The following is a 10,379-nucleotide window of genomic DNA, read 5'->3' as shown; positions in this document are numbered from 1 at the left end:
AACAACATAAGAACAACCTCCTATGACTACCCTCAAGGTCAACTTGTCTAATACATAGGTAAAAGTCTCATACCCTTACCCATACTAAGTAGTACCCCCTTAAGTAACCCTAGTTAGTGTCCATCTTTATTACTTCCGTTCATTGATTTTACTTTCAGGAACAATCGCCTTAACCGACAATAGACCATGTGAGCAAAACATGGAATCCGGTGTCATGAAACCCCAAAGTGAAAGAAGGTGCTCTACTTTCCAAGGTAGAACCAAACATGAACATAACATTCTAGGTGGATCCACTAGTTTGCATTCCTGTGGGGGGAAACATAGTTAAGGAACTAAGAGATATAGTGGAAACTCATGTATGAACATTGAATGGTAGTCTCCATCTGATGATAACATTAGTTAACCTACCTTCTCTTTTGGGAAAGGAAACCTATCACATCTAGTTGGCTCGGTGCTAAGTTAAATTTCCTTTGAAATTCCTTTAGCTCATTCTTAATCATCAAATCTTAATAGTCCATAGAAGGCTAACCCCTTGTATAATCATTTCATTACCTCATTAAGTATAGGACTAGAAATTCCTTTGATCACAATCCATCATTAGTGGGATCAATAAATCATAGTCATATCATATAAGGCACACAAGAGAATCACCTTCAACCTTGTATCATCTTACCCTTACGATGATCTCACAATTAACCATATTCATAACATGCCATCATAATCATCATATAATCATCATATTAATCTATTCACATAATCATACTTTAAATAAATATCATCATCAAGAATAAACCAACATTATTGAAGTAGAGAACTCATAATCATAAAGGTCTTACCAAATAGCTTCTAAAACCTTCTTCAAGATCTTACCATCAATTCATCAAAAAAATTCAAATATACACTCATCATCATCATCATCATTATAATGAATTAAACAATAACATAATCAATTCCAACAACCTTAATCATATACAACTTCAATTAATGGCTGGGGTTAGGGAAAAGGGTTCAATAATGAATCTTTTAGGATGAAACCATCGGTAACCCCTTAAACTTGGCACTAACTTTCACTTAAACACTTCAACTAAGCCTTATTCATTTTAAACACCTAAAGTAGGTTTTGATTATGTCATTTTGACACAGTTTTTATATTTTCATATTCAACTTAAGCGCGTTGGACAGAAACTTTTTACGTGGGGAAATAAACAAATCTACATGTGACACATGGATTTATTTCTATTTTTAAAAATAGTTCATTTTCTTTGTTTTTTCTCCATATCTCTAACCTGGGCCCCACGCCTTTCTTCATTTTCTTTACATGCCTTCTTCTTCAAAAACTCCACCAACAACAGGGGAAAAGTACAATTTGTATTTTCTCTTCTCACAGGTCACTATAGTTGCAAAGAAGGAAAAAAATAAAATTTATCTCCCTTGGAACATTCATCTTCATTGTAATTGATAAAGATATTAATTATAAATTCAAAAATTAATTATCTGATCTATAACTTTACATAATTATTTATTTCAATTTCTAGTGAATAGACAAACATTATGGGAAGAAACAATATTAAATTAAGATTAAAACGATATAATAAATAAATTTTAGGGAAATGCTTCTATTTTCAAAACCGTAATCATTTTTTTGTTTTGATGTTCAATAGATCTGCACACTAAAGAGGAAAAGATTAGTGATAAGCGATTATCATCTAACAAGAAACTATGGATGAAAAATTAAATGTGAGATCACAAAATAAAAAGATTGGTTGTCAAGAATGAGGAAGAAATCAAGTAATATACTAACCTAAAAAAAATTTGGATCATGGTGAAAACTGGCAGAGAGAGCCTGAGAAAGAAGAACGAAAAATAAATAAATTCAAGAGGATGGTGGAAGGAGAGAGAAAAGTGAGGAAGAAGACGAAAAAATAAACTTCTTTGAAAAACATTTCAAACGCGCTCAGAATTCGTGTACGACACATATAGTGTTGAGTCAGCAGAAAGTGTTCAAATGACACAATACAAACTGTTTAAAATGAACAAAATATATTTATGGTGTTTAAATGAAAGTTAGTGCCAAGTTTAAGGGGTTGCCGATGGGTTCCCTTAATCTTTTATAGAAACTAGTTCAAAGACTAAGAACTATAACAACTTCACCATTAATTAACCATCGAATCAATATAAACCAACACAATACAACATCAAATCAATTTGAAAAGGAATTGAATGAAAACCCATGTTTTTGACAACGAAATAGTAAGGAACATATCTAATAAAGGAAATGGTAAGGAATATATAAACATCAAAAATTTATAAGCCTCTTTGTAATTTCAGAACAACAAGGACACATGCCTGGTGTGTTTCATTCTTTTAAGGAGTTTCTAAGCCAACAGAACTAGCGACACTATGTTTTTGCAAATTCATGTTAAATATTAAATAACTAAAACTTAAAATGAAGAAGCTTTCCTAATAAGTCAATTCCATAAATTATTGAGAAATTTTATGATAAATACGAGTTAAATCTATAATAGATACTGAATATTTGGTAAGATTAAAAAAAAGGCGGCTATGGAAATACACATAAATATTTTACAAAGAAAATGGAAAGCGTAAATATGACAAAGTGAAATAAAAGGTGAAAATTTACTAACACAATAGATTATCAATATAAACCAACACATTAAATATAGAAACTAGGTCAAAGACTAAGAACTATAACAACTTCACCATTAATTAACCATAGATTATCAATATAAACCAACACAATAAAACATCAAATCAATTTGAAAAGGAATTCCCAAAATTGAATGAAAACCCATTTTTTTTAAAAGGAAATATCAAGGAACATATCTAATCAAGGAAATGGCAAGGAACATATCAACATCAAAAAAATTTAAGTCTATTTGTAATTTCAGAACAACAAGGACACATGTCTGGTGCGATTCATTCTTTTGAGGAGTTTCTAAGCCAATGGAGCTAGTGACAATATGTTTCTCAAATTCATTGTTAAATATTAAATACCTAAAATTAAAAATGAAGAAGCTTTCATAATAAGTTAATTTCATAAATTATTGAGAAATTTTACGATAAGTACGAGTTAAATCCATAATAGATACTGAACATTTGTTAAGATAAAAAAGGAGGATATGGAAATACACAAATATTTTACAAAGAAAATGGAAACCGTAAATATGACAAAGTGAAATAAAAGTTGAAAAATTACTAACTCTTACGTCCACCAAGTTCATTAATTGCAACAAATCATGTATGCAACTCATTACTCTAACGTATCAGAAATGGTTGCTCTGGCAAAGTTTATGCAACAACATTAAGTTGTTGGTAACTTTTTGTCTAAGTTGATAAATCACAAGATCAAAATTAAAAATACAAGGATCATATCATTTAATATCATTATCATTAAACACTGACTGAATTGACATTCTTGGAAACATAGGATGGAGACGGGGAAACATTGTCGCGAAGATAGAGGAAAAAAATTAAGAAAGTAAATAATACGATACAAACTCTAAATATGGGGTACTCTTGATTAACCCTTGACCTATGTTTATGGGTAAATTTCCACTAAAGATGGAGCTTTCTTTAATGGAAATTCACCTATAAAAATAGGTCAAGAATTTTCTCCAACCTACCACATATTAATAAAGTGTTGAGTACTCTTTACATTCTTAATTGATCTCTTTCGTCTAGCTCTATGAAAATGTTTCTCCAGCCCATTTCCTGGGTGTCAAGTATGACAATTCTCGATTGGAGTTTGATCATAATGATTTTGAGTATTATGATTATTATATTTTTAATTTAAATCTTATGAATCATCAACTCAGACTAACGTTGTTTCGTCGATTTTACAAAACATACCATCTAATATACATTGGACTAATGAGTTCCGTGCAAGATCTGTTCCTATTTTTGATGAATTTGGTAGGTCTAGGGGTTAGTAATGTTTTACCCTTTTTCATATCATTTTTCTAGATATTTTTCTTTTTTGTTTTTTACTTTTCTTTGTAAAATATGTATGTGTGTATGTGTATCCCTTTTTTATTTGTCTTATCAGATGTTCGATATCTGTTTTAGATTTAAAACATATTTATACATATCTATCATGCAATTTCTCAATGTTTTATGTCATTAACATGTTATAAAAGTTTATTCACTTTCAGTTTTAGGTGATAAATATCACTTAATATGACTTGTTCATTATTGTAGTTTTTTCTAATATTTATTTTGACATGCTTCACTTTGGTCTATCTAAAACAATCTCTCAACCTCACCTCCACAGGGTAGAAGTAGGGTTGCATGCACATCCAATTTAATACAAGTGAAAATGAAAATAATATGAGATTTAATTAATGTCTTATCTCTCTAGTGTTTTCAACATATACTTTCAACCAGCTAGCTTCTTTGCATAACATGGAAAGAGAACCAATGTCAGCTACAGTTGAATGAAACATTGTTTGAAGTATTCATTTAGTTTCATTGTAAGAGAAATCAATGAAGTTATGTAAGTACTATTAATTGCAAAAACATCCTTCCAGACTATAATGATAGATAGCATGTACTTGCATATATCGATAACGTAAGTAATTTTTCTATATATATATTATGTAAGTTATCTGTTGTTTATTTGTCTATATATGTTCTAAACCAATTTAGAACTATTGAAGTATCATTACGAATTAACTGAAGATGCAACCAAATAGAGAGGTGGAAAAGTTAAAATCAAGAAAGGATTCACTTTCTTATTTAATTGAAGTTAGGTTTATATATCTCCTTTTATTAAATCCCAGTAGCATATTCTTGCAAACACTCATTCAAATTTAGAAAAAAAATATAAGAGTCACTTCACCTAAAAGTTAAATCTCATTAACACAATCTTTGTAGTTTCGAAAGAACCTAAAATCCACAAATTCAGATGATATATCATGTCTTGAAAAAAAAGTGAAGCTCAAATAGCAATCAATCGCAAATAGCCAAAAAGAAGACATAAAAATTAATCAAAGAAACACAATTTGAGATAAATTCATCACATCCAATAAAAAATGGAGAAGATACATACATGGGAGAAACCAAAAGATGATAAGAGAAGTGGTGAAATCGGTCAATAGAGTTCCTCACCATAATAACAGCCAGCTGCAACTATAACAAAAATACTCTTGCCTGAAGCAGCCATGTCCACCATCACCTATGACAGAGATTGTAGTGCTTCTGGTTATTTAGGGTTTAAACATAAAGGTAATATGGTTAGATATAGCCTTATATTTAGAAAGGTGTCAAAAAGGGCCGGCCTAGAACTATCCAGCCCAAGCTCACGGGCGAAGGAATTTAAAGGGCTAGGGTGGACCAACCCGTCATTTTGAAGGGCCTGAAAATGCTCAACTCAACCCAGTTGTGGAAAAGCTGAGGGCTAGGATGATCTAGCCCTTTTTATTTCCTTTTTTTCATTTCAAATTTATAATTTTATAGCATCAACAAAATGAGAAGATTTTAAAATCAAATATGGCAAACAATCGTGTTATTTCAACAACACTAAAAAATATAGTATAATTAGCATGTCTCTTGCACACCGGATATGCGAGGGAGATAAAAAGTGACAAGCAAAATGATAGGGAAGCGAGGTCCCGAGATTTATCTATGTATCATAGATTCATGCGGATTTACTTCGATAGAGTGTATTTAGAATAATGTGCTTGTATTGTGAGCCCTTCTATTTACCAAATATTGCCTTATACTTGTAGAATTTTTATTGTGAACCCTTATATTTACTCTTTTGTTATCTGAACTCATCTCAGTATTTCAAGTATAATTTTTAACTTGATATTGTGTGTGTTGCACAAACACTCATACGTTTTCTAAACAAACAAATATTTTGATTCATCTAGGAATATTTCAATCACGTATGACTAGCATGAAACAAAGAAAACTCATTTTTAATACTTTATCTAGATAGGTCTGCTTTGCTTGCAAAAGGCGTATTATTTTCCATTCTCTTAGGAGCTCATTTCCTCCCCGGTTTTCCCCTTCTTCGACGATCTCAATTCAAGGCATTTTATCTTTGATATGCATTATAAGTTTCTTAGTTTTTCAAGCTATGTTAGTTCGTATTTCTTTATCTCTTTGTCCTTTTCTATTGTTTTGATTTTAGGGCCGATTGTCATTGATTTTTCTAATTTTTATTGGAGATTTTATTTCGATTTGTGCCTAATGTTAGTGTAATATGCTTTTGTAGTGGGTGTTATGACTTCGAATGATTTCAATAGAATATTTCGTAAGTTTGAGCAGATTCTAGGATTCATTCGTAAAATCTCAATTTCACCTAACACACATATTAAGTAAATGATTGAAATAACTGTGACACTTCAAACACATTAATTTGTATTTGATCTGAGCTAAACTATTCAACGAAACCATTAATCTTTAAAATATTATAGATGTATATGAGTTGCATATCATGGTGCTTCATAAATTAGCATAGGAATTGGATGCTAAAAATGTGAAAAACATTTGGATGTAGAATCAACAAGAATGGTGGTTACTACATATTAAATATTAATTTTGAATTTTTAAAATTTCTTGATAATTTGAATGATGCAGATTTTTTTGATGATCAAATTAATTTACCTTTAGTTGTTGAGGAGCTACCTGTATTGCGTAACACTAATGATGATGTGTCCTCCCCCATAAAATATATAGTATTGATGTGTCCTCCTCACCACAAAAAGATACAGTTGGTGTGTCTTCATCTCAACCATTTAATGAAAATGAAAATAAAGGTTTAAATGAGAGAGTTGGTAGCTTTAGGGGTTGAAAGGTAGTAATAGGTATTAGAATTAGGTCAAACAACATAGCATAGACATTAAATACATAAAAAAAGATCCAAATACCTTTAAGAATTAACTGGCGGAAGTGATCTATTATTGGGACCTAAGGTATTTAGACCTTTCTATGGCTCGTACTGGTCAACCATTGTCCACTTCATGCGGAACCATTCTACAATTTTTCCAATTTCCTACTCCTCGTAGATCCAACTTATAGAACTCAATTTAAGCATGAAATTTACTAAGCCCCAAATCCTTCTATGGAACCCATATATGACCCATATGACTGACTACATCCCGCCCTATCCATTTGTAGCTCCATAATCAGAGTCTCGAAATTTCTAAAACTCAACTTAAATATTTCATTCCTATGATCCGTAGGACTTCTTATAGTCAGTAGCTAAGACTCATAATTCCTGCAACAAGGGAAAACATCTAAACTCTTCCTTTTCAATCTAACTTATCAATTTCTGAAATGTAACACCAATGATAATGCTTCATCTCATATCACTAGTTATTCTTCTAACTGTCGATCAGTTCGTCCCTACTTTGATCAGTCGTCAAAAGGTCTTGGTTTAAAGTGAGAGTCAAGTCTCACCATCACCTAGGGTAAAATACTCATAAATAGCTAATAAAGAAGCTAGTTGTGTTGATAATTCCTTTTCTTCTACTATTGATTTCTTTAATTTGTTGTAATCTTTACCATCATCTCACACTTATGATACTAAAGTTTTGTGACATGTTAAATTAGGACATCTGCCTTTTGTAGAATGAAGAGTATCTCTACCATATATATCTATAAAAAATTTTACTAGACAACCTATCACTTGTATCATATGTCTTCTGGAAAGGCAGAGCAGTATACCTTTATAGGGAAGTACTAATATTACCAACAAATTTTTGAACTACTACAAATTGACCTCATACCACATACCCACATATGATGATTACAATTATTTCTTGGGAGGGAGGTGAGGTCACTATATTTATCAATGAAACCTAAATACATGTGAATCCACTTCGATAGAGTGTATCTAGAACAATATACGTGTATTGTGAGCCCATTTACGTGATATAGTCTTATACTTGTATGAATTTTTATTGTGAACCATTCTATTTATTCTTTTGTTATCTGAACACATCGAACCTTTGTATTTCAATATAATTTTTAACTTGATATTGTGCGTGTTGCACAAACACTTATACGTTGACTAAGCAAAGAAATCTTTTGATTCATGTAAGAATATTTCAATCGCGTAGAAAATGACTAGCATGAGACAAAGAAATCTCATTTTTCATAGATCATCTAGATATGTCTATTTTTTTTTGCAAAGGGCGTAACTTTTATCCATTCTCTCATGATCTTAGTTCCTCCTTGATATCCACCCCTTCTCCCACGAGCTCAGTTCAAGGGCATCACTGAAGGTGCAAACCAAATAGAGAGGTGGAAAGTTGAAATCAAGAAAGTATTCACTTTCATATATAATTGGAGTTGAAATTTGTGGCTCCTCGCCCTTTGTTGTCCACACATTCCTTGCAGGCCAATAAAACTAAAAAATTTGAACAAACACAGAAAAAGAAACGGGTCATCACTTGTAAAATGGACCTTATCATTAGGGAAGTGTAACATTCGAAGTGAGGATTAATCAACACTACATAACAAGACATAATTACAATTCTTCAATTAATGTGAAACTCTCACAACCCCGCACGTAGGACAGAACATCTAAAGCATGGAACGTAGCTTATGAAGTAAGGATTTAACCAAGACTACATAATGAGATAAATTTTCATTTCATCAACCAAACGCAAAACTCTTAATGCACCACACACCTCGAATTAAGCATCCAGAACTGGGGGGGAGTCCTAGCTTATGAAGTGAGAATAACAAGACGTTCAGTCAAACACAACTCCAATTTTATTAAATCTCAATATCATATTCTTTCAAACACTCATTAATATTTAGAAACAAAATCTAACAGTCCCTTTACATAAAAGTTAAATCTCATCAACGCAATCTTTGTAGCTGCGAAAGAACCTAAACCCCCCAAATTCGAACGACATATCATGTCTGGAAAAAAAAGCGAAGCTCAAATAGCAATCAATAATAAACAGCAAAAAAAACACACAAAAATTAAGCAAAGAAACACAATTGGAGATTTGAGATAAATTCATCACACCCAAAAAAATGAACAGATACATACAAGGAAGAAACCAAAAGAGATGATCAAAGAAGCCGTGTAATATGTCAATGGAGTTCCTACACCAGAATAACAGCCACCTGAAACTACTATAAATATACTCCTGCCTAAAGCAGCCATGTCCACTATCACCTATGACAGAGATTATAGTGTTGCGGGTTATATAGGGTTTAAGCATAAAGGTCAAATGGTTTGATGTATCTTTATATAGAAAGAGGTGTTAAAAAGGAAAGACCAAGACCCTTTGGGACCAAGCCTCATGGGACAAGGAATTTGAAGGGCTAGGGTGGATCGGCTCGTCATTTTGAAGAGGTCTAAAAATGCTCGACTAGACCCAAACTCTAGAAGGGTCGAGGTTTTGGGCGAGCTAGCACTTCTTTTTTTTCTTGTTTTTATTTTCAAGTTTATAATAACATCAAGAAAATGAGAAGTGAGAAGATTTTTTAAAATAAATTATGGAAAACATTCGTGTTGTTTCAACAACACTAGCAAAAAATCTAGGATAATTACCATGTATTTTGCATATCAAATACGCGACGAGAAAAGAGTGACAAGCAAGATGGGAGGGAGGTGAGGCCACAATATTTATCTTTTGTATCCTAGATACATGTGAATCTACTTCGATCGAGTGTATCTAGAATAATGTACTGTATTGTGAGCCCTTCTATTTACGTGATATAGCCTTATACTTGTATGAATTTTTATTGTGAACCCTTCTATTTAATCTTTTCTTATCTGAACTCATCGAACCTCAGTGTTTCATCATAATTTTTAACTCGATATTGTGCGTGTTGCACAAACACTTTTACGTTGGCTAAACAAACAAATCGTTTGATACATGTAGGAATATTTTAATCACGTATAAAATGACTAGCATGAGACAAAGAAAACTCATTTTTCATAGTTCATCTAGATATGTCTACTTTTTTTTGCAAAGAGCGTAATTTTTTCCATTTTCTCATGAGGTCTGTTCCTCCGTGATTTCCCCCTTCTCCCACGAGCTCAGTTCAAGGGCATTTTGTCTTTTGATATTCATTATAAGTTTCTCTGTTTTTCAAGTTATGTTACTTCTTATGTCTTTTTGTCTTTCTTTTTGTATTTTTTTAATTTTAGGGTCGAGTGTCATTGAATTCTCAAAATATTTTGGAGATTTATTTTGATTTGTGCCTAATGTTAGTGTAATATTCTTGTGTAGTGAGTACTATGACTTCAATAGAATATTCCATAAATTCGAGTATATTCTAGGATTTATTCATAACGTCTCAATATCAACTTAAATTACTATTACTTTTCACCAATTGTCTTAGGTATTGATTTAGTGGTCCATTGTGTTAATATATATATATATATA

The sequence above is a fragment of the Solanum pennellii genome, chromosome 11 (genome assembly GCF_001406875.1).
Source record: "Solanum pennellii chromosome 11, SPENNV200".
NCBI lineage: Eukaryota > Viridiplantae > Streptophyta > Magnoliopsida > Solanales > Solanaceae > Solanum > Solanum pennellii.
Note: the sequence above shows the minus strand (reverse complement) of the source record.